We start from the raw sequence: 27,072 nt of genomic DNA on the forward strand, positions 1-27,072 counted from the left end.
CATAATTTCATTTTTTAATCTCTGGGACCTTCACATCATGTACCCTAATTCTGTCCACTTCCCAAACACTCCATATCCTCCACTTATCCCTGTAGCGTCCCAAAAGGAATATTTAAAAAATCAAACCAATCCAAAACAAAACAAGCAAAAAAAAAAAAAAAACAAAAAAGAAATAAAGAGAAAAACAAAACAAACCCAACAAAACAAACCAAACCAAACAAAATAAATCTCTTTGCTCCTCCATCTTTACCACCTCTCCATCACATCTTCATTTGTCCTGGTGGAATTGGTAGGTGCAGTGTGTGACACACTATACCCTTTTTTTCCAATCAGCTCTACTTGCAAATGTTCACTGCAATGAGTCGTTGGTCTGGTTCAAGGCCTCTGGTTTCTGGTACACCTTCATCCATGGATCCTCACCAAAACTCTGTCAGACATCCTTCAGCCATGCTGAGTCATGGAGATCTTGGGGTATCATTTCACCAGACCAGTTCCTTTACCAGCTCCAGCATGTTCTAGATAGGATAGATGTTAGGGTGGGCCAACCCCAACTTGGGTGATAGTCGAGCTGATGTATAGGGCCATGGACCTAGACACGGCCCTTGGCAGCAACCAGGGCTGGGACAACACCATGGCCCTGGGTAGGAGCACAGTACACTCAAATCGTTATGTCCTCCTCTGCAGCATGGCATCAAGACTCCAAAACCACCACAAGGGGTAGCCCAGGCCTGTTGGGCCACAGACTTCAACATGGATTCTGGCTATAGTAGGATCATGGACCCAGACATGGTCCTCAGCAGTATCATGGGTCTGGATGTCACCATGGTCCCATTTGGCAACACAGGCTTTCTAGATTGGTATGGCTCCAGTGGAAGTATGGCCTTTGGATACCAACACAGCTCCAGATGGTGGCCCAAATCCTGGGAATCTGAATGGCCCTCATGTTGATGGGCACCATGGAAATCAAACCAGACCCTGGCTACAGTAGGGCCATGGACCCAGATATGTCGCCCAATTGCAGCCCTGGCCTGGATGGCACTATGGCACTGGATAGCAGTGTGTGCCATTTAGGTCTGTAGGGCCCCAGATGCACCATGGCCGCAGGGAACCAACATGGTCCCTGTTGGCTGCTCAGACCATTGAACAACCACAAAGATCCTTGTTGCAACAGGAGTCACAGACATAGACTCAGATCCTAGCTGCTCTTGGGTCACAAACTCAGACCTGGCCCTCTATAGCAGCTTAGCCCTGAATGACACCATGGCCATGCAGATCAGCATGGCTTCATAAGCAAAATGGCTCTTGGACACCTACATAGCCAGTGGTGGCGGGCCAGACACTGGGCATTATTGTGGCCTTTTGTGGCCACATTGGTCATGGATGTCCACAAAGATCCTGGCTGTGGGAGGACCATGGACCCAGACATGGCCCATGGCAGCAGCCTAAGCCTGGACATCACCATGGCCCTGGTGACAAGAAGGCCTACTTGTCACTGCCTTCACTCACTTCTTCTCTTCCACCTCTTTCCACAGCACATGAACCATTGCTCTTTGCTTTCTCTCCCATTTCTCCACCACATACTTGCTCATCAAGTTGGGACCCATCTTCTGGTCACTGCTGACTCCCCACCAGACAAGGTCTTGAGGACCCACACTTGGCTATATGTGGCTTACACCCACTTGAGCTGAGTCCTCACCATTGTTCTTATCATTTTTTTTTACTTTTGTCTTTTCTAATGCAATACATCCCAGCTGCAGTTTCCACTCACTACACTCTTCCCGTTCCTCTCCCTCCCCCAGATCCACTCCACTTCTGTTTCCCTTCAGAAAAGAGCAGGCCTCCAAGGAATATCAACCAAACATGGCATAACAACTTATAGTAAGACTAGGCACAAATTCTCATATCAGGGCTGGTAAACGCAACCCACTAGGAGGAAACGTGTCCCAAGGGTAGACAGAAGAGTCAGAGACACCACCACTACTCCAAATTTTAGGATTCCTATAAAAACACCACTCTCACAGCACTAACATAATTGCAGAGGACCTAGCTCAGTCCTGTGCAGGCTTTGCAATTGCTGCCTCAGTCTCTGTGAGCCCTCATGAGTCCTGCTTAGTTGATTCTGTGGGCCATGTTCTCCTGGTCCTCAACCACTCTGGCTCTAACAGTTCTTCCCGCCCCATCTTCCATGGGTTTCCCCAAGGTCCGAGGGAAGGGACCTGATGGAGATCTCAACTTGGGCTCTCTCTGTACCTAATGTTTGGGTGTGGATTTCTGTATCTACTTCCATCAGTTATTGGAGAAAGAATGCAGATTGGAATAGGCACCAATTTATGAATGTAGCAGAATTCCATTAGGAATCATTTTATTGATTTTTTTTTCTATCCTGGGGTTCTGGGCTGTCCAGCTTCTGATTCCTGGTCATTCTGACAGTGTCAAGCATGAGGTCTCTTTCCTGATGTAGGACTCAAACTAGACCAGTTATTGATTGCCCATACTCTCAAGTTCTTTGCCTCTATTGCCCTTACACATCTTGCATGGAGGATAGATTTTAGGTTGAAGATTTTATGGCTGGTTGGTGTCCCAGTAACCATCAACAGAAGTGGTCTGGTTACAGGAGATGGCCAGTTCAGATTCTGTAACCTCCATTACTAGGAGCCATATCTAGGGTCACACTTGTAGAATTTGGCAGCTTCTATTGCACTAAGTTTCCATATTGACCTCCAAACAACCTCCAATTCCTGTCACCTCTTCCCATACTGTCTCCCTCCATCCTTATCTACTCCAGCAGGCTCCCTCCTCTTCCAATTCCCAACAGCCTCCAGTCAACAGACAAAATCTATTCTATTTCCTCTTCCCAGGGAGATTCATATGTCCCCCTTAGAGCTGTTCTTGTTAATTAGCCTTTCTGGGTCTGTAGGTTGTATCATGATTATCATTTACTTAACAGTTAATATCCAATTTTGAATGAGTTCATACCTTGTTTATCTTTCTTGTATGGGTTATCTCATTGAGAATGATTTTTGTCTAGTTCAGAGCATTTGCATGCAAATTTCATGATGTAATATTTTTGGCAGCTAAGTAATACTCCATAGTGTTAAGGTACCATATTTCCTTTATCCATTCTTCAGTTGAGGGAGATATAGGAGAACTGTTTTCAGTTCCTGACTAGTATAAATAAAGCGTCTATGAACATAATTGAGCAAGTGTCTTTGTAGTAGGATGGAGTATCATTTGGGTATATACACAAGAGTGTTATAGCAGGATCTTGAGGTGGATCAATTTCCTGTTTTCTGAGGAAATGCCATATTGATTTCCATGGTGATTGTACTAGTTTTCACTCCCACCAGCAGTGAAGGAATGTTCCTCTTACTCCACCTCCATTCCAGCATGAGCTGTCACCTGTGTTTTGATCTTAGCCATTCTGACAGGTGTGAGATAAAATCTTAGTGTGCTTTTGTGAGGCAGATAAGGCCTAAAGCACTGGGCCATGCCTTAAGCTAACAAAGAGCTCTGATATACGCAGTAGTATCCTGACCCAGAGGACCCTGAAACTGGACCCTCAAGATTATCAGTATTGACATATGACCCAGAGCTAACCAGGAAACACCACGGCAGCTGGATCCAGGGTCCACCAAAAAGTACACACATAAATACCTCAGTCTTTTGTTTAATAAATGAGATTGCTTCCAACCTCCTATAGCCTGTGTCATTTGTTTCTGCGTCTACTCACCCCCTGCTTCCAGGATCATAGACAGTGGGACCTCAGCTGCAGAGCAAGAAACACTTTTGATTTTCATTTCCCTGATGACTAAATATGTTGAACATTTGCTTATCTTCTCAGCATTTGAGTTTCCTGTATTAAGAACTCTCTGTTTAGATCTGTACCCCATGTTTAAATTGGATTATTTGGTTTGTTGATGTGTAGTTTCTTGTGTCCATTATATATTTTGCCCCCTGTTAGATTTGGAGTTGGTGAAAATCTTTTCCTATGGTGTAGGCCTCCATTTTGTCCTATTGGCAGTGTTTCATGAGGTCCCATTTATTAATTGTTGATCTTAGTGCCTGTGATATGAATGTAATGTTCAGGAAGTTGTCTTCAGTGCCAATGTGTTCAAAGCTATTTTCCACTTAATCTTCTATCAGAGTCAGTGTATCTATCTGGTTTTATGTTGAGATTTTTGACCATTTGGACTTATGTTTTGTGCAGGGTGATAAATAATGGATCTATTTGTATTTTTTCTATATACTGACATCCAGTTATGACAGCACCATTTGTTGAAAATGCTTTCTTTTTTCCATTGTATGCTTTCGGCTGTTTTTTTTTTTTGTTTTGTTTTTTGTTTTTTAATAAAAAACAAATCAGCTGTCCATAGGTATGTGATTTTATCTGTGTCTTTGATTCAATTTCATTGATGGAAGTGTCTGTTTTTAATGTTCATACCATAAGGAATTTATTAGTAGAGCTCTGTAGTACAGCTTGAAATAAGGGATGGTGACATCCATGTAAGTTCTTTTATTGTTTAGGATTGTTTAGCTATACTGGATTTTTCCCCATATGATAGACAATATAGATATATTGAGATCTGTATAGAATAGTGTTGGAATTTTTATGGGGATTGCATTGATGGTTTTAGCATAGAATTTTACCAGACTTTTAAATGAGAGCTATTGTTAACAATTCTCAAATTATTCCACACATTAGAAACAGAGGGAGCATTGCCAAATTCATTTTATGAGGTCACAGTCACCCTATAACCTAAACCACACAAAGATTCAACAAAGAAAGAAAATTATAGACCACTTTCCCTCAAGAACGTAGATGAAAAACTAATCAATAAAATATTTGCAAACCGAATCCTATAACACATCAAAAAGTTCACCCACCATGAACAAGTAGACTTTATCCCATAAATGAGGGATGGTTTTACATATGAAAATAAATCAATGTAAGCTACTAAATAAACAAACTAAAAACAAAACAAAGAAACAAAAATGATCATCCCATGAGAGCAGAAAAATCCTTTGACAAAATTCAACATCCTTTCAAGGTAATAGTCCTGGGGAGAGTAGGGATACAAAGAATATACTGAAACATAATAAGGGCAATTCACAAAAAGCCTATAGCCAACCTCACATTAAATGGAGAGAACATCAAAGTAATTCCACTAAAATCATATAGTATTTGAAGTTCTAGTTAGAGCAGTAAGACAACTGAAGGAGATCAAGGGGATACTAATTGGAAAGGAAGCATTCAAAGTATTGATATTCACAGATGATGTGATATTATACATATATGTGGTGGTTTGAAAGAAAATAGCCCCCATAGGGAATGATACCATGAGGAGGTATGGTTTGTTGGAGTAGGTTTGGCCTTACTGGAGGAAGTGCATCACTGTGGGAGGTAGTTCTTGAGGTATCTTTTGCTCAAGATATGCTCAGTGTGGTAGGCAGCTTACTTCCTGTTGCTTGTGAATCAAGATGTATAACTCATAGCTCCTTCTTTAGCACCATGACTGTCTGTATGCTGCCATGTCATACCATGACGACAATGGACTAATGTTATGAAACTGTAAACCAGCCCCAATTAAATGCTTTCCTTTATAGGAGTTGAAATAATCATGGTGTCTCCTCACAGCAATAGAAAAATTAACTAGAGAGGAGTTGGTCCCAGGGCCTGGGATAATGCTGTGGTAGGCCTGACCATGCATGCTTTTGTTTGAAGAAATATGGATCTTTAGGATTTTTGGAGCAAGGTTCTACCATCATATACAGACAACTATTCTCCCTTTGAAAGACAGGCTTTGGGCTGTGTCTTAGTTTAGTATTTATTGCTATGAAAGACACCATGACCATGGAATTCTTATAAACAAACATTTAATTGGGGTGGTTTACTTATAGTTTCAGATGTTCAGTCCATTATCATTGTGGAGTTGAGCATGGCAACATGCAGGAAGACATAGCACTGGAACAGAGGGTTCTACCTCTTGTATGCAACAGGAAGTTAACTGACATATTCAGTGGTATACTGAGCATAAGAATCCTCCAACCTCTCCCATAGTAACTCATTTCCATCAGCAATGCCATACCTACTCCAACAAAGCCACACCTCCTAATAATGTCCTCCCTATGATATCATGGGTGCCAATCACATTTTAATAACTACATTTAACTTCCTGGCCTCCATAAGCTTGTACCAATATCATAATGCAAAATTCATTTAGTCCAACTTCAAAAGTCCCCATAGTCTATCACAGTCTCAACAATATTAAAATTTCAAAGTGTCTTCTGAGATTCATGCAACCTCTTAAATGTAGTCCCTTGTAAAATAAAAATAAAAAATAGATCACATGGTTCCAGCATACAAGGTCACATGATATACATTACAATTACAAAATACAAGGAAAGGAGCATAGAGAAAAAATATTGGACCAAAATAAGTCTGAAAATCAGCTGGGGAAACTCCAAACTCTGCACCTCCATGTCTGATGTCAAAATGCAGTTCAGATTCACAACTTTGTTCAGCTTTGTTGATTGCAATACACTTCTTTCTCTTGGGCTGATTCTACACCCTGTTAGCAGCTATTCTCAGCAGCTATCCCAAGACTCTGGCATCTCTAACATCTTGGGGTCTCAAAGGTAATTTAGGCTTCAACTTCACACTTTCACACAATGGCATACCTATTAGGCCTCCATTCAGGGATTCCCCTGATATTTGCCAGGACTCAGTGGCTTTCTTTAGGCATGCAGGCACACTCCATAACTTGTTTCTTCTATTTTTAACTCTAAAGATAGAACCACATGTCCAAAGCTGCCAAGTTCTGCTGCTTACTGGGCCTGGAAAATGGTTCCTTAATTCAATTTCATCTTCGTCAGCTTTCTGTCATTCACTGCATAAGCTTGGCTGCCCTGAAACTTGCTCTCTAGACTGGTCTGGCTTCAACTCAGAGATCTGACAGCCTCTGCTTCCCAGCGCTGTCATTAAAGGCATACACCACCACACCTGGCTCTAAGCTTTTCTTTAATTCACAAGTTGGAAACTTAGCTTGGTTGGATCTCTCCTTAAGATCACCACTCCTTTTATTCCCTTTCTTAATCTATGCCACTGAACACAGAATACAGCTCCATTCCACTTCCTGGTGCTCTTTTTCTCCTCAAAATTTACTTTTTGTATTTTATCCTGCTCAGTTTGCTCCTTTTCATTATAAACCTTAACTAGAGTTATCACTAATATTCACACTACAGAGTCTATACTAGGCTGTTTTGAGATTCCTTCTGCCAATGAAATTAATCTAAACCACTTCCCTTTAGCCTCAGGCAGACACTTTGGACAAGGGCAAAAGGCCACATTGTAAACTTCTCTTCTGAAACATTTTGAACAAGCCTCAGACAGCTCAAATTACTCTTAGCACCTCTGTCTTTGATGCTTCTACTAGTATGGTGCAGTAAGCTCTGTTTAAAACATTATACTGCTTTCATAACTTAAGGTACCAAAATCCAAAGTTCTACAAACACTTGATCAGGCCCATCACAGCCATATCCCTTCCCTGGTACCAACTCTGTCTAAGTTAAGATTTTTTTTTTTTTTTTTTTTTTTTTTTTTGCTTTGAAGAGATACCATGACCATAGTAACTCTTATTAAGAAAACATTTAATTGGTATGGTTCACTTACAGTTTAGAGGTTTAGTTCATTATCATCATGATGGGGAGCATGGCAGTATGCAGGCAGACATAGTGCTGGAGTAGCTGAAAGCCCTATATTTTTCAGGCAACAGGAAGTTAATTGGTCTTACTGGAAACTGCATGTTTGACAGTAGACCACCAAGATACAACAAGACCTTAACTGCTGATCCATGAGCTGAGTGCTATCATGTCAACTGAGTCATAAATTAGGATGTGCTTAACCACATTCTATTATTAAATGGAAGTGGTATATATGAGATTGGTCCTAAGTAAGTCATAAAGGCACAAACAAGCTACATGAAGAAATTGCCCAAATGTCTATAATTTCTTTTCCTATTACAAGACTGTTTGTTGCCAAACATCCAACTATGGCCCTCATGGAATGTTTCATAGAATGAGTTGACTGAAGAAAGGAAGACTAGGGCCTGCCTCAAGAAGCTTCATAGGAGAATAATATTAATATATGACAGAGAGATTATTCCTATGATAATTTGTTGAAGAACGTGGCTTCTTTTTGCCCTTGTCTGAAGAGTCTGCCTGAGGTGAAAGTGAAGGGATTTGGATTAATTCTGTTGACAGAGGAAATCTCCAAACAACCTAGTTTTGACTCTGTCATGTGGTTGGTAGTATTAATTCTAAAAATATTTATAATGAAAAGGAGCAATCTGAGAAAGGAAAATACAAATATACAATTTGAGGACAAAAGGAGCACCAGGAAGTAAAATGGAGTTGAGTCCTGTGTTCAAGGAGATAAACAAATTTAGAAATGGAAATAAAGGCAATGGTGACATCAGGGCAAGATCCCACCCAGCTAGGCTTCCAACTTCTGAAAATAGATTAAAGAAAATCTCAAAGATGAGTGTAGTGGCTTATGCCTTTAATACCAGTCCTCTGGTAGCAAAGGCAGGTGCATCTCTTTACTTGAGATCATCCTGGTCTACAGAACAAGTTCCAGGGCAACCAAGCTCAGCCAGTGAAAGGTTCGGGGGTTTAGCTCAGTGGTAGAGCACTTGACTAGCAAGCACAAGGCCCTTGGATTGGTCCTCAGCTCAGGAAATTAAAAAAAAATTAAAAATAAAATAAAAAAATATTAGAAAAAAGAAAAGCCTGGTAAAGAGGTAACTAAGAGTTCTCTGATTTCAAAGGCAGCCAGGTCTACAAAGCAAGTTACAGGACAGCCAATTGAGGAAATAAAGGAAACCATGGAAAACAGAAGCTGGTAAAGATGTAAATGAACAAGGGGAGTTACATGTTCCAGCCCCAAACACCAGCACAACTTGGCTGCTTTCGGCACATGATTCTATCTTTAGAGAGTGAAAGATAGAAGAAATGATTTAAGGAATCTCCCTTTGCTACTAAGAAAAGCTGCTGAAGCCAGACATGTATCAGTGACTTCCCTGAGCTGAGACTAGAAAGTATTGTAGTTGTGTAGGTAAAGCCTGAATTGCTTTCAAGATGTTGAAGATGCCAGAGCTATGGAGTGTCTGCTGAGGAGAGCTGCTAACAGGGAGTGGAACCAGCACAAGAGGGAGAAATATGTTGCAGTCAACAAAGCTGAAAGTAGGTGGAGATCTGAAGAGTGTTTTGACATCAGATATGGAGATGCATTTGAAGTTTGCCTAGTTGGTTTCTGGTTCTGCTTTGGTCCAATATTTATACACTATGCTCTTTTCCATACCTTTTGGAAAGGTAATGTATATCCTGTGTCATTATCTGTTGATCAAGTAGGCTTCATCTCACTGATGCAAGGGTGGTTCAACATATGAAAGTCTGTCAATGTAATACACAAAATAAACAAATTGAAAGGGAAAAAACCCCACATGATCATCTCACTAGATGCTGAAATGGCATTTGACAAAATACAACATCTTTTCATGATAAAGGTCTAGGAGAGATCAGGAATACAGGAAACGTACTCAAACATAATAAAGGCAATCTACAGCAAGCCAACAGCCAACATCAAATTAAATGGAGAGAAAGTCAAAGCAATTCCACTAAAATCAGGAACAAGACAAGACTGTCCATTCTCCCCATACTTATTCAATATAGTACTTGAAGTTCTAGTCAGGAGAATAAGACAACATAAGGAGATCAAGGGGATACAAATTGGAAAGGAAGAAGTTAAGCTTTCCCTATTTGCAGATAACATGATAGTATACATAAGCGACTTCAAAAAATTGAACAAGGAACTCTTACATCTGATAAATACCTTCAGCAATGTAGCAGGAAACAAGATTAACTCAGAAAATCAGTAGCCCTCCTATATACAATAGACAAACAGGCTGAGAAGGAAATCAGAAATACATCACCCTTTACAATAGCCACAAATGATATAAAATACCTTGGGGTAACCCTAACTAAGCAAGTGAAGAACCTGTATGACAAGAACTTTAAGTCCCTGAAAAAAGAAATTGAAGAAGATGTCAGAAAGTGGAAAGATCTCCCATGCTCATGGATAGGTAGGATCACATAGTAAAATGGTGAACTTACCAAAAGCAATCTACAGATTCAATGCAACCCCCATCAAATTACCAATACAATTCTTCACAGACCCGGAAAAACAATACTTAACTTCATATGGAAAAACAAAGAACCCAGGATAGCCAAAAGAATCCTGTTCAATAAAACAACCTCTGGAGGCATCATGATTCCTGACTTCAAGCTCTACTATAGAGGTATAGTAATAAAAACAGCTTGGTACTGCCATAAAAACAGACATGTGGAGCAATAGAACTGAAGTGAAGACCCTGACATTAATCCACACACCTACCAACAGCTGATTTTTGACAAAGAAGACAAAATTGTACAATGGAAATAAGAAATTATCTCCAACAAATGGTGCTTCAATAACCAAATGTCTATGTGTAGAAGAATGCAAAAGTGCAGAAGAATGCAAATAGGTCAATACCTATTGCTTTGCTCAAAACTCAAGTAAAATGGATCAAAGACCTCAACATAGATTCAGATACACTGAACCTCATAGAAGAAACAAGGTGACGTAGCCTTGAATGCATTGGCACAGGAGACCACTTCCTAAATATAACACCAGTAACAAAGACACTGAGAGCAACAATGTATAAATGGGACCTCCTAAAACTCAGAAGTTTCTGTAAGGTAAAGGACACTGTCAATAAGACAAAACAGCAGCCTACAGAATGAGAAAATATCTTTACCAACACCAAGTGTGACAGACGGCTGATATCCAAAATATATAAAGAATTCAAGAAACTATATATCAAAATATCAGATAATCCAATTTAAAAATGGGGTGCAGATCTAAACAGAATTCTCAAGAGAAGAATTTCAAATGGCCAAAAGACATTTAAGGAAGTGTTTAATATCCTTAGTCATCAGGGAAATGCAAATCAAAATGACCGTGAGATACTATCCCATGCCTGTCAGAATGGATAAGATCAAAAACACTGAAGATAGCTTATGTTGGAAAGGAGGTGGAGATATAGGAACACTCCTCCACTGCTGGTAGGAATGCAATCTTGTACAACCATTCTGGAAATCAGTATGGTGGTATCTCAGAAAATTAGCAATCAACCTACCTCAAGACCCAGCAATACCACTCTTGGGCATGTACTCAAAAGATTCTCAACCACAGCACAAGGACATAGACTCAACTATGTTCATAGCAGCATTATTCATAGTAGCTAGAACTTGGAAACAACCACATGCCCCTCAACTGAAGAATGGATACAGAAAATGTGGTATATTTATACAATGGGGTATTATATAGCAGTAAAAAACAATGTCATCATGAAATTTGTAGGCTAATGGATAGAACTAGAAAAAATCATCCTGAGTGAGGTAACCAGACTCAGGAAGACAAACATGGTATGTACTCACTCATAAGTGAATAATAGATGCAAAGCAAAGGATAATCAGGCTACAATCCACAATCCCAGAGAAGCTAGGTAAAGAGAAGTACCCTAAAGAGGTACATGCATGGATTGCCCCAGGAATGGGATATGGTTAAGATCTCCTGCACTAAATTGGAAAGGGGAGTAGAGGGGAAGGAGTGGGAGGTAGGAACATGAGTGTTCAAGATGGCCAAGTTGGGGGAGGGACAGAGAAGGAGAGCAATGAAAGAGATATATTGACAAAGTGAACCATTAAGGGGTTAGAAAGAAATCTGGAACTTGGAAATTTGCCAGGAACTCACTAGGACATCCCCAGGTAAGACTCATAGCATTGGTGAACAGGGTGCTTGAACTAGTCTTCCACTGTACTCAGATTGTTGTTTATCCTAGTTGTCATCATAGAACCTACATTTAGTAACTGATGGAAGCAGAGACCCAAAGCTAAGCACTTGGCCATGACCATGGGGTTCAGCTGAAGAGAGGGAGAAGGGATTATAGAAGTAAGTGGGATCAGGTTCATGATGGGAAAAACCATGTAGATAACTGATCCAAGCTATTGGGAGCTCATTGACTCTGGACTGACATATGGGGAGCCTGCATGGGACAGCACTAGTCCCTCTGAATTTGGGTTGCTTGATGTGTTTGTGGGCACCTGGCAGTGAGACCAGGATTTATCCAAGGTACAGGAGCTGACATTTTAGAGCCCATTCCCTATGGTGCAATGCCATGATGCAGGGTGGACAGGCTTGGTCCTGCCCCAACTTGATATGCCCAAGAGCGGCCTTATCTCCTACAAGGAAAGGATGGAAGGAGAGGTAAGAGGAGAGAAAGGAGAGAGAGAAGGGAATGGAGGGGAACAGGGATTGATACATATAATGAAAAAATTTAAATAAAAAGGAAAAAAAGAGTTTACAAATTTTCAATTATTTGATGACTTTAAGGAAATATTTTTAAATGTGATACATGTTTTCCCTGTGTTAGGAAACAGAGTAAGTGGGAGATAATTTTGTTAATTAATAAAAATTTATTGATAATATTAAAAAAATCCAAGTTTGTTTGATAAAGCCAAGAAGAATTATTTATACTTCAGCGTAAAAGTGTAAGTGTATAATTTTATATTATTTATGTTATATATAAGTGGCTTCAAATACCAAACCTATGAATAATAAGTATAGAGGAAGGAGAAGAAACCCAAGACAAAGACACAGAATTTGTTTTAAAAAAATCATTGAAGAAAATTCCCCCAATCTAAAGCAAGAGCTACCTATCAAGGTGTAAGAGGCATACAGATCACTGAATAAACACAACCAGAAAATAAACTTCCTGTGATATGTAATAATCAAAATACTAAAGATACAGAACACAGAAAGGATATTAAAAGTTGCTAGGGAAAAACATCAAGTCACCAAATAAAGGCAAACCTTTTAAAATAACACCTGATTTTCATGGGAGATTTTCTATAAGCTCTGAGATGCAGACTACTATATACAGCAAAACTATAAATCACAATCAACAGAGAAAGAATACCATTTCATGATTCAATATATAATCATTTTGTCTACCAATTCTACTCTTAAAAGGCACATGAAGGAAAAACTTCAGTCTGAAGAGGTTCACTACACCCAAGAGAACACAAGAAATTATTGTGTGACCAAATTTTTTCTGAGAAGATACAACACACACATCAACTCACCAAAGAAAGGGATGGGATGACAGATCAAAATGTAAATACCACCAAAGTCCAACTTGGTGAACCAATGAGTTTTATTGAAGTTAATTACAGGAATATGGGTGTAGGTTACATACAGGACCAGAAATGATTCAAAGAAAGCCACACCAAAGCCCAGCACAGCATGGGTGAAAGCTCACAAAAGCTGTGAATCTGGAGCACACTGTACAACTTTCAGGAAGCTCAGCTAATTTCTTTCTTTTTATTATTATTATTATTATTGTTATTATTATTATTATTATTATTATTATTATTATACATTTTGTTATTTTATATTTGTGTTTTAATTTTACACATCAGCCATGGGTTCCCCTGGTCCTCCCCCATCCCGCCCCAAACCCCAACTTCTCCCCATTCCCTCCCTTCCATTCCCATCTCCTCCAGGGTCAAGACTCCCCTGGGGATTCATTTAAACCTGGTGGATTCAGTACAGGCAGGTCTAGTCCCCTCCTTCCAGGCAGAGCAAAGTGTCCCTGTGTAAGCCCAAGGATCCAAACTGCCAGCTCATGCACTAAGGACAGGTCCTGGTCCCATAGCCTGGGTGCCTCCCAAACAGATCAAGCCACTCAACTAGCTCACTTATCCAGAGGACCTGATCCAGCTGGGGGCTCCACAGCCCTTGTTTCACAATTCATGTGCCTCCATTCGTTAGGCCACTTGTCCCTGTATTTTTCCAATCTTGGTCTCAACAATTCACACTCTTACAGTCTCTCCTCCTATTTCTTGACACTTGGACACCTGGAGCTCCACCTGGGGCCAGTCTGAGGATCTCTGCATCCACTTCCATAAGTTATTGGATGAGAGTTCCAGCATGACTCTTAGGGTGTTTGGCCATCCTATCAGCAGACTAGGTCAGATCAGGCTTTCCTCAGTCAGTTTATCATATTAAACACACCATAAGGCTATATTTGGATGTTTGGCAGCAAACAGTATTATATATAACAGAAGAAACTATAGACATTCAGGCAACTTCTTTATGTAGATTGCTTGTGCCTTCAGGACTTGCTCAGGACCAATCACCTATACACAACTTCCATTTATAATAGATTGCTGCTATGCACATCCTTCTTCATGGCTTTGTAGGTCTGATAGCACCTAACTCATGACGGGTAGTTCAGGTCTTATGGTAACTTGGTGGCCCATTGTCAAATGTGCAGTTCTCACTAAGAAAATACCAATACCAGGATGTGGTAGTTTGAATGTATTTGGCTCTCATACTCTCATAGGCTGTGGCATTATAGGGAGGTGTGGCTTTGTTAGTGAGGTTTTGACATTGTTGGAGGAAGTGTGTCACTGTGGGGGTGGGCTTTGAGATTTCCTATGCTCAGAATACTGCCTGATGCACCAATTAACTTCCTGTTGCCTGAAAAATGTATGACTTTCATCTACTCCAGAACTATGTCTGCCTGCATACTGCCATGCTCCCCATCATGATGATAATGAACTAAATCTCTAAACTGTAAGTGAGCCACACCAATTAATGATTTCTTAATAAGAATAACTATGGTCATGGTGTCTCTTTATAATAATAAAGTATTGGAAGCAGAGAAGGGATATTGCTGTGATGTGCCTGATCATGTGTTTGTTCCAAGAACTTTGGATTTTGGTATCTTGAGTTATGAAAGTAGTAGACTGCTTTTAGAACTGCTTACTGGGCCATTCTAGTAGGAGCATGAAATACAGAGGTGGTGAGAGTTATTTTAACTTTCTGCGGCTCACTCAGTATGTTTTATAGGAAAAAAATCTTTAGTATGTTGCCTTTTGCCCTTGTCCAAAGTGTCTGCCTGAGGCTAAAGGGAAGTGGTTTAGATTAATTTCATTAGCAGAAGAAATCTCCAAGAGCCTAGTATAGACTGTGTAGTATGGGCATTAGTGATAATTCTAATGAACATTTATAATGAAAAGAAGCAAACTGAGCAGGGAAAGTTATAGAAAGTAAATTTTGAGGAGAAGAAGAGCACTAGAAAGTGGAATGGAGCTAAATTTTCTGTTCAAGGAGATAGATTAAGAAATGGGATAAACAGGCAGAGAAAGAAATCTGAGAAACATCACCCTTTAAAATAGCAAGAAATAATATAAAATATAAAAATCACTTGCTAACTAAGCAAGTATAAGAACTGAATGACAAGAACTTTATGTCCCTGAAGAAAGAAATTGAAGATATCAGAAAATATAAAGATCTTCCATGCTCATTATTAGGTAGAATTAAAATAGTTAAAATGTCAGTCTTACCAAAGCAATCTACAGATTCAATGTAATTCCCATCAAAATCCCAATACAATGCTTCATAGACCTGGAAAGTACAGTAGTCAACTTCTCCTGGAAAAACAACAAAAACCCCTCCCCCCAGGATAGCTAAAACAATCCTGTACAATAAATCAACCTCTGGAGGCATCACAATCCTAAGCTCTAGTATAGAGCTACAGTAATAAAAACAGCTTGGTACTGGCATAAAAACCGACATGTGGACCAATGGAATCGAATTGAAGATGCTGACATTAACTCCCAAACATATCAACATATAATCTTTTACAAAGAAGCCAAAAATGTACAATGGAAAAAAGAAAGCATCTTCAACAAATGGTGCTGGCATAAATGGATGTCAATGTGTAGAAGGCTGCAAATAGATCCATATCTGTCACCGTGCATAAAACTTAAGTCCAAGTGGATCAAAGACCTTAACCTAAATCCAGTTACTCTGAACCTGATAGAAGAGAAATTAGGAAGTAGTCTTGAATGCTCTGGCACTGTAGATCACCTCCTAAATATAACACCAGTAGCATAGACACTGAGAGCAACAATGAATAAATGGGACCTCCTGAAGATGAGAAGCTTCTGTAAGTCAAAGGACATGGTCAATAATACAAAATAACAGCCTACAGAACTGTAAAAGATCTTTACCAACCCCACATCTGACAGAGGGCTGATCTCCAAAATACATAAAGAACTCAAGAAACTTGACATCAAAATACTGAACAATACAATTAAAAAATGAGCTACAGAACTAAACAGAGACTTCTCAACAGAAGAATCTCTAACAGCCAAAAGACATTTAAGGAATTCAACATCTTAAGTAACCAGGGAAATGCAAATCAAAACAACTCTGAGATACCATCTTATACCTGTCAGAATGGTTAAGATCAAAACCACTAATGACAGCTTATGTTGGAGAGTATTTGGTGCAAGGGGAACACTCCTCCACTGTTGTTGGGAGTGCAAACTTGTACAGCCTCTTTGGAAATTATTTTGGCAGCTTTTCAGAAAAGTGGGAATCGATCTACCTCAAGTACCAGCTATACTACTCTTGGGCATATACCCAAGGAATGCTCAGTCATACCACAAGGACACATGCTCAACTATGTTTATAGCAGCATTATTCGTAATAGCCAGAACCTGGAAATAACCCAATGCCCCCCAACAGAAGAATGGATAAAGAAAATGTGGCATATATACACAGTGTACTACTACTCAGCAGTAAAACAAAACAAAACAATGACATCATGAAAATTTCTGGCAAATGGATGGAACTAGAAAATAAAATCCTGAGTGTGGTAACCCAGACTCAGAAGGACAAACATGGTCTGTAGTCATTCATAAATTGAAACTAGATGTAAGGCAAAGATAACCAGACTACAACCCACAGCTCCAGAGAAGCTAGCTAACAGGGAGAATCCCAAGAGGGACACATGGATCACCCAGGTTCTGGGAAATAGATGAGATCTCCATGAGCAAACTGGGTGTGAGGGTATTCAATGGAGGGTAGGGGGATAGGGGATGAGAACATAAGGGAAAGAGATGATTGAGCTGGAAAAAAGACAGAGTGGGACAGCAATGAAAGAGATACCTTTAGAAAGCAAGACATTATAGGGATAGGGAGAAACAGGATGCTAGAGAAGTTTCCAGGAATCTACAAGGATGATACCACCTTAAAATACTAGCAATAGTGGAGAGGGTACCTGAACTGGCCTACCCTGGCAATCAGATTGGGGAATACCTTAACTGTCATCATAGAGCCTTCATCTAGTAACTTATGGAAACAAATGCAGAGATTCACAGCCAAGCTCCATACCGATTTCCAAGACTCCAGAGAGAGAAGAGGGATTGTATGAGCAAGGGGTATCAAGATCATGATGGGGAAACGTACAGAGACCACCAAACCAAACTAGTGGGAACTCATGATCTGTGGACAAATAGCCCCAATGGGACTGGACTGAGCCCTCTGCAGAGGTGAGACAGTTGTTTAGCTTGACCTGCTTAAGGGGATTCCTGGCAGTGGGATCAGGATCCGTCCCTGGTATATGAGCTGACTTTTTGGAACTGAGTGCCTATGGTGGGACACCTTAAACAGTTTGGTACAAGGGGAGGGGCTTGAACCTGCCTCAAGTGAGCGTATGTGGCTCTGCTGAATTCCCATGGAGTCTCCATAGAGGCCTTGCCATGGAGGAGGAGGGAATTGGTGGTAGATTCTGGGGAAGGGTAGGGGGCCAGTGGAGCAAGAAGAGGGAGAATCTGTGGTTGGTAAGTAAAATGAATAGGAAATTTCCTAATAATAATAAAAAAGAAAATCATAAGTAAAAAAAGAAAAGACAAACAAGGATGAGTAATATTCCTAAAGAGTAGATGGGAGAAAACAATCAAATCCATGGCTGAAATCAATAAAATAGAACCAATTCACAACAAAAGAAAAAAAATTCTAATAATCATTGAGAAGAGTTGGTCTTATGAAAAAATATTTATGATTGATAAACACTTAACCAAATTAAAGAAAAGACTGAGAAATAATTTCCAGATTAATATAGTTATAAATGAAAAGAGAGACATTATAATAGACACTGAGGAAATTCAGAAGATGATAACAATCTTTTAAAATATATATTCTGCTAAGCCTAGTGGCACATGCCTTCAATTTTATAACTCAACGGGCAGAGGCAGATGAATCCCTTTGAGTTCAGGGCCTGTTATTTTGTTGTTGTTGTTGTTTTTCAAAATGTTCTTGTTTCTGCATTTGAGATTTGCATACCAGCAGTTAGTTTATTGGATGAGGCTTTTCTCTTTTTTTGTTCTATTTGCCATTCTTCTTTCAGTAGTGATGTCTGTAGCATTAAAATAAGAGCTAATTCATATCAGGGTTAAGATGTGCATGTCCTCTGTCTGTTGGTATTTAGTGCTATACCCTCTGCCCCAGACATTCTGTTTTTCAGCTACAATATGATGACTGTAGTATCTCGGTAAGGAAAGTTTGGAACAAACTTCCCCTGGAGTGTGGGCTTGTCCTGATTCTCGAGGATTGAGAGCACAAACAAAAAGCCCTGTCCTTGGACTGGCATGACTAGGGCAAGTCCCACAATGACCAAGGGGTCTTCTATACATCCTGCCTCTTGTGGTGGCTGGATAGTGGTTAGGGACAGTCTCTGGTGGGGAACTGGTTAGGATCACTGGAGTCTCACAGAGATAGAGGGGGGCAGTAGGCAGCTGCCAGTCCTTGGCAAGCAGCCATGGAGTCTGCTTGTTGGGTATGCAGTTCAGTGGATTTTGACACAAGCAGAACAACATTCACTTGTCTATATAATCTCCTGCAGAAGAGTGTTGATGCTCTAAACAGCTTGTACTCTCTCATTTCCTGCCATTGCTCTTGATAATTATTACTTTCTCTCACTGTAGATTTATGTCTTCCAATACTTTATTTTATTGCTTTGATCCAGCATGTTGCTCTATTAGAATAACTTCATTCAGTTTTCATTTAGACTTCTTCCATGTCTTCTCATAGTGGGCCATTTATAATTAATGTTGATTAATGATTCACTTTATATGGATGGTCCATTCTTTCCTCATGCACTTACCTGTAAAAAACATTTTGTACACTTCTAGATGTAGCAAAGAGAATCATTATTGCCAACTTTTGTTTATATTACTTCTGAGGTGCTAGTGATTGATCCTGGAGCCACACGCTGGGTAGTTACTCTGTCATGAGCTTCAGCTCAGATGCTTCTGTAATATTGTATGGTTGGGTGGATTTTTATTAATTTGATAAATTCTAAATAACTAGGCTATGGTATTTTATGATAAGCCTATTTTTTGTATTTTTAATAATTTTATCTGGCTTTACAAGTTCCTGAGTACTTTTTTATTTCTTCCACTGCATATGAGCATTCCTGCTGCTCTTGTTGGCAGATGTTGGTGCAATTGATGTTTTTATATTCTAATATATATTCTATATTCTGGCATCTCTTTGTGATCCTTTTTAATTTTGATTTTTAATGGATATCATGAATACTTTTCTATACATATTTTACATCTGTATATCTTCTTACTAAAAAGATTACTTATTGGGCTTACACAGGGACACATGTTCAGCTTGGAAGGAGGGGACAGGACCTGCCTGTACTGAATCCACCAGGTTTAAATGCATCCCCAGGGGTGTCTTGGTCCTGGAGGACATGGGAATTGGAGGGGAGAGTCTGGGGGGAAGGTGGAGGTGGGGACATGATGGGGGAGGACAGGGGAACCCATGGCTGATGTATAAAATTAAAACACATAATAATAATAAAAAATTGTGGAGGGGAGCTGTACAGTGATGGCACACATCTTTTATCCCAGCACTCGCGATACAGAGACAGGAGGATCTTTGTGAGTTTGAGGCCAGCTTGATCTACAAATTGTGTTCCAGGACAGATTCCATACCTACACAGAGAAACCCTGTCTTGAAAAACCAAAAAAAATTGTGGGGGTGTGTGCAAGTGAGTGAAGGTACCTGCAGAGGAGTGAAGAGGGCATTAGATTACCCTCAAGCTGGAGTTATATAGGTTCTTGTGAATTTCTTTACATACTTGGAAATGAACCACGGTCCTGTGTAAGAACAGTATGCACTTTCAACACTGAGTCAACTCTCCAACTGGGCATCCTAGACCATACTACTAATATACTTAGGACCATCCTCTAAGCTTTACCTGTTACAACTCAAACAAAATTTTCCAAAGCCACCACCCTGTGGAGCAAGTATCAGTCACATGAACCCTGGGAGAGAAGAGAGTTCATCTACATCCAAATCATTGCATTTTACCTACAACCCCCTAAAGATGATGCCCTTGTTAATTTTTAAAACAATACACATTTTAAAAAATTATAAGGATCATAAAATAATTGTAGCTTTAAGAACAAAGAGGAAAATCATGGAAAATGTGACTGAATAAGTTATGTTAGAATTCATAATATAAGAACATAAAGGGCAGAGTTCACTAAAGGGAGTGTGGAATTAGAATGTGTTTCATGTGTGGAATTCTTCCTTTCCTCAGGACAGTCTTAAATTCCATTTCATATGAACAAGTATTACTAGAGTTTTCCCGTACTACCTGGCCTGTAATCAGGACAAATCTCTCTCACCTGCCAGTTCCTCAGCTGCTCACACCCAAACAATTAAACACACAAAGACTTCTATTGCTTACAAACTGTATGGCTGCAGCAGGCTTCTTGTTATCGATTCTTATATCTTGAATTAACCCATTTCTATTAGTCTATAAGTTGCCACATGGCTTGTGGCTTACTGGTTTCTTACGTCTTGCTTGTCATGGCAGTGGCTATCAGCATCTCTCTGCCTCAGTCTTCCACTTCCCAGAATTCTACTCTCTCCTTGTCCTGCCTATACTTCCTGCCTGGCTACTGACCAATCGGTATTTTATTCATTAACAAATCACAGCAACACATTTAACATACAGAACATCCCACAGCAAACAAGTTAACAAAAAGTTTGTATTTAAAGATAATTTTTTTCCCCTTTTTTACTTATAATATTTGTGTTTTACACATCAGCCATTGGTTCCCCTGTCCTCCCCCTCCTGCCCCCACCTCCAGCTTCCTCCCTTCCATTCCCATCTCCTCCAGGGCCAAGACTCCCCTGGGGATTCATTCAGTTCAACATGGTGAATTCAGTATAGGCAGGTCCAGTCCCCTCCTTCCAGGCTGAGTAAAGTGTCCCTGTTTAAGCCCAAGGTTCCAAACAGCCAGCTCATACACTTAGTATAGGTCTAGGTTCCACTGCCTGGGTGCCTCCCAAACAGTTCAAGCTATTCAATTGTCTCACTTATACAGAGGGCCTGCTCCAGCCAGGGTCTCCACAGATTTTGGTTCATAATTCATGTGTTTCCATTCATTTGGCTATTTGTCCCTGTGCTTTTCCAATCTTGGTCTCAACAATTCACACTCTTACAGTCCCTCCTCTTTCTCAACAATTGGACTCCTGGAGCTCCACCTGGGGCCTGGCCGAGGATCTCTGCATCCACTTCCATCAGTTATTGGATGAGAGTTCCAGAATGACTGTTAGGCCATCCTATCACCAGACTAGGTCAGATCAGGCTTTCTCTTGACCATTGTCAGTAGTCTACAGTGGATGTATCATTGTGGATTTCTGGTGACCTCTCTAGCACTTTGCTTCATCCTGTTCTCATGTGGTCTTTATTTATCATGGTCTGTTAATCCTTGTTCTCCCACTCTGTTCTTGATCCAGCTGGGATCTCCTGCTCCCCTAAGTTCTCTTTCCCTCGAAACTTGCCCTTCATTACTCCCACTGTCGTCCAGGTTGTTCATGTAGATCTCATCCATTTCTCTGTCATTGGGAAATCCCTGTGTCTTTCCCAGGGTCCTGTTTTCTAGGTAGCCTCCCTGGAGTTGTGTAGCAGTCTAGTCATCTTTGTTTTACATCTAGTATTCTCCTATGAGTGAGTACATACCATGTTTGTCTTTCTGAGTCTGGGTTACCTAAGGATGATTTTATCTAGATCCATCCATTTGCCTGCAAACCTCATGATGTCATTGTTTTTCTCTGCGGAGTAGTACTCCATTGTGTATATGTACCATATTTTCTTTATGCATTCTTCAGTTGAAGGGCATCTAGGTTGTTTCCAGGTTCTGGCTATTACAAGCAATGCTGATATGAACATAGATGAGCAAATGCCCTTTTGGTATGATTTAGCATTCCTTGGGTATATGCCCAAGAGTGCTATAATTCTTGGGTGAGATGGATTTCCAAGTTTCTAAGAAAGTGCCATTTTGATTTCCAAAGTGGCTGTACAAGCTTGCATTCCCACCAGCATTGGAGGAGAGTTCCCCTTGCTCCAAATCCTCTCCAGCATAAGCTGTCTTCTATGTTTTTGATCTTAGCCACTCTGACAGGTGTAAGGTCATATCTCAGATTTGTTTTGATTTGCATTTCCCGGACAATTAGTTATGTTGAGCAATTCCTCAAATGTCTGAAAGACATTTGAGGTTCCTCTGTTGAGAATTCTCTCTTTAGTTCTATAGCCCATTTCTTAATTGGACTGTTGGGCATTTTAATGTCTAATTTCCTGAGTTCTTTATATATTCTGGATATCAGCCGTCTGTCATATGTGGAGTTGGTGAAGACCTTTTCCCATTCTGTAGGCTGTTGCTTTGTCTTGTTGACCATGTGCTTTGCTCTACAAAAGCTTCTCAGTTTCAATAGGTCCCATTGATTGATTGTTTCTCTCCTTGTCTGTGCTATTGGTGTTGTATTGAAAAAGTGATCTCTGGTGCCAATATGTTCAAGACTACTTCCTACTTTCTCTTCTATCAGGTTCAGTGTAACTGGATTTATGTTGAGGTCTTTGATCCACTTGGACTTAAGTTTTGTGCATGGTGACAGATATGGATCTATTTGCAGCCTTCTACACATTGACATCCAGTTATGCCAGCACCATTTGTTGAAGATGCTTTCTTTATTCCATTGTATATTTTTGGCTTCTTTGTCAAAATTAAATGTTCATAGGTTTGCAGGTTAATGTCAGTGTCTTCAATTTGATCCCATTGGTCCACATGTTGGTTTTTATGCCAGGACCAAGCTGTTTTCATTATGGTAGCTCTATAGTAGAGCTTGAGGTTGGGGATCGTGATGCCTCCAGAGGTTGTTTTATTGTACAAGATTCTTTTGGCTATCCTGGGTTTTTTAGTTTTCCATATGAAGTTGAGTATTATTCTTTCCAGGTCTGTGAAGAATTGTGTTGGTAATTTGATGGGGATTGCATTGAATCTGTAGATTTCTTTTGGTAAGATCACCATTTTTACTGTGTTAATCCTGCCTATCCATGAGCATGGGAGATCTTTCCATTTTCTGACATCTTCAATTTTTTTTTCAGGGACTTAAAGTTCTTCTCATAGAGGTCCTTCACATGCTTAGTTAGAGTAACCCCAAAGTATTTTATATCATTTGTGGCTATTTTAAAGGGTGATGTATCTCTGATTTACATCTCAGCCTGTTTGTTTATTGTATATAAGAGGGCTTCTGTTTTTTTGAGTGGATCTTGTATTCTGCTATGTTGGTGAAGGTGTTTATAAGCTGTATGTGTTCCTTCATTATATTTTTGGACTCACTCATGTATACTATCATGTCATCTGCAAATAGGGAAAGCTTGACTTCTTCCTCTCCAATTTGTATCCCCTTAATCTCATTATGCTGTCTTATTGCTCTGGCTAGAACTTTAAGTACTATATAGAATAAGTATGGGGAGAGGGGAGAGCCTTGCCTTATTCCTGATTTTAGTAGTATTGCTTTGAGTTTCTCTCCATTTAATTTGATGTTGGCTGTTGGCTTGCTGTAGATTGCCTTTATTGTGTTTAGGTATATTCCCTGTATTCCCGATCGCTCCAAGACCTTTATCATGAAGGGGTGTTGGATTTGTCAATGCCTTTTCTGCATCTAGTGAGATGATCATTCGTTTTTTTTTCTTTGAGTTTGTTTATATGGTGTATTACATTGATGGACTTTCATATGTTGAACCACCCTTGCATCCCTGGGATGAAGCCTACTTGATCATGGTGGATAATTGGTTTGATGTGTTCTTGGAGTCTGTGTGCCAGTATTTTATTGAGTATTTTTGCATCAATGTTCCTGAGGGAGATCGGTCTGTAGTTCTCTTTCTTTGTTGCATCTTTGTTTGGTTTAGGAATCAAGGTAATTGTAGCCTCATAGAAAGAGTTTGGTAATATTCCTTCTCCTTCTATTTTGTGGAACAATTTAAAGAGTATTGGTATTAAGTCTTCTTTGAAGATCTGGTAGAATTCTGCACTGAAATCTGATCCTGGGCTTTTTTTGTTAAGGAGAGTTTTAATGACTGTTTCTAGTTCCTTAGGGGTTATTGGACTATTTACATGGTTTATCCTATATTGATTTAACTTAGGTATGTGGTACCTATCCAGAAATGTATCCATTTCTTTCAGCTTTTCCAGTTTTGTGGAGTAGAAGGGTTTGAAGTATGACCTAATGATTCTCTGGATTTCCTCATTGTCTGTTGTTATGTCCCCCTTTTCATTTCTGATTTTATTAATTTGGATGCTCTCTCTCTCCCTTTTGGTTAGTTTGGATAAGGGCTTGTCTATTTTCTTGATTTTCTCCAAGAACCAAGTCTTTGTTTTGTAATTTTTTGTATTGTTCTCTTTATTGCTATTTTACTGATTTCAGCTCTTAATTTGATAATTTCCTGGCATCTATTCTTCCTGTCTGACTTTGCTTTTTCTTGTTCTAGAGTTTCCAGTGTGCTGTTAAGTCACTATTGTGGGATTTCTCCAGCTTCTTTATGTGGGCATTCAGTGCTATGAATTTCCCTCTTAGCACTGCTTTCATAGTATCCCATAAGTTTGGGTATGTGGTGTATTCATTTTCATTGTTCTCTAGGAAGTCTTTAATTTCTTTCTTATTTCTTCCTTAGGCCATTGGTGATTCAGTTGAGCATTATTCAGTTTCCATGAGATTGTAGGTTTTCTGTAGTTTTTGTTGTTGTTGAAATCTAACTTTGATCCATGGTCATCTGATAGAACACAGGAGGGTATTCCAATTGTTTTGTATCTGTTGAGATTTGCTTTGTGGCCAAGTATGTGGTCGATTTTAGAGAAGGTTCCATGGGGTGCTGAGAAGAAGTTATATTCTTTTTTGTTCTGGTGGAATATTCTGTAGATATCAATTTAGTCCATTTGAGTCATAACATCAGTTAAGTCCATTATTTCTCTGTTAAGTTTCAATTTGGCCAATCTGTCCAGAGGTGAAAGTGGGGTATTGAAGTCTCCCACTAATAATGTGTGGGTTTTATATGTGATTTAAGCTTTAGTAATGTTTCTTTTACATATGTGGGTGCCCTTGTGTTTGGGGCATAAATGTTCATAATTGAAACTTCATCTTTGTTGATCTTTCCTGCTATGAGTATGTAATGTTTTCATGATCTCTGTTGATTGATTTTAGTTTGAATTATATTTTTCTGGATATTAAGGTTGCTGCACCAGCTTGCTTCTTAAGACCATTTGATTGGAAAGTGTTTTACCAGCCTTTTATTCTTAGAAGGTCTCTGTCTTTGAATTTGAGTTGTGTTTCTTGTATGCAGCAGATATTTGTGTCCTGTGTTTAGAGATCTTAATGATAAAAGTAATTAGATAGTGAGGTTAGGATTGGTCATATCTGGAGATGTAATTCAGACTGTCTATTTCTTTTATTTGTAATGTTTAAATGAAAAATATGTATTGCAGATACTATTTCACTCTAATCAGCTTAACAAAAATTTTTTTATCAATACAGACATAAGAAAACAATGTAGCCTCAAAATATACAGATGGTACTGTAAACAGCTACTATTACTGTGATAGTTGTAGTAATTTCTTTTCTAACTATTCAGTTTGATAATGTTTAGGAGAGTTGAAAATATTAGTATATAACTATATAAACTCTCATATATACTCAGTCAAGGCTGAAAATGGGAAGATTTTCATCAATGGAAAGGCTGTCACCTTCTTCTAGGAGTAAGATCCTGCCAACATCAAAAAGGATGATGTTGATACCAAGTATGCTGTGAAATCTACTGGTGTTTTCACCATTAGAGAGGACTAGAGCCCACTTGAAAGATGGTGCTGAAAGGGTTATCATCTCTGCCCTTTCTGCTGATGCCATCATGGTTGTGATGGGTGAGGACCATGAGAAGTATAAAATTTCAGTCAAGATTGTCAACAACTCTTACTGTACCATGAACTGCTTAGCCCCTCTGGCCAAGGTCATTCATGACAACTTTGACATTGTGGAAGAACTCAACAGTCAATGTCATGCCTTCCATCCAGCAAACTGGATGATACTTGTAGGAAGCTGTGTTGTGATGGCAAAACATCATCCTTGTATCCACTGTTGCTGCCAAAGCTGTGTCAAAGTCATCCCAGAGGTGAACTAGATGTTAACTGGCATGGCCTCCTGTTTTCCTATTTACAAGATGTTTGACATGGATCTGACATGTCACCTGGAGAAAGCTGCCAAGTATGATATGTTGACATCAAGGAGATGGTGCAGTAGGCAACCAAGGGTCCACTAAAGGACATCCCAGGCTACAACAGGACCAGATTGTCACCTGCAACTTTAACAGTGAAACTGACTCTTCCATCTTAAAAAGTAAGGCAGCAGTGCTCTCAATGTCAACTTTGAAATGGTCATTTCGTGGTATGTTAATGAATATAGATAGCTACAGCAGCAGGACAGTGGACCTTATGGCCTACATGGCCTCCAAAGTGTAAGAAGTGGTGAACCACTCATCCCAGCAAAAATACAAGAGCAAGAGAGGTCACAAGCTGTGAAGGTGTCCCTGTCCCAACTCAGCATCCAACATTGAGCTTCTTCCTCACAGTTTCTATCCCAGAATTCCAGAAGAAAGAGAGGGGCTTAGGGATCCCTTCTTACTTTAGTACCATTAATAAAGTTCACTACACCTGCACAAAAAATAGTGTCTGTTACTATAATATAATTAACTATGGCAAGTTGAA

At 39.6% G+C, this 27,072-nt stretch overlaps 1 pseudogene; it reads left to right on the forward strand.

The window, feature by feature from the left end:
• The first annotated feature begins 583 nt into the window (after positions 1–583).
• On the forward strand, positions 584–26,627 carry LOC118595159 (annotated as a pseudogene).
• Positions 26,628–27,072: the final 445 nt, after the last annotated feature.

This window comes from Onychomys torridus, chromosome 1 (assembly GCF_903995425.1).
Source record: "Onychomys torridus chromosome 1, mOncTor1.1, whole genome shotgun sequence".
Lineage (NCBI taxonomy): Eukaryota > Metazoa > Chordata > Mammalia > Rodentia > Cricetidae > Onychomys > Onychomys torridus.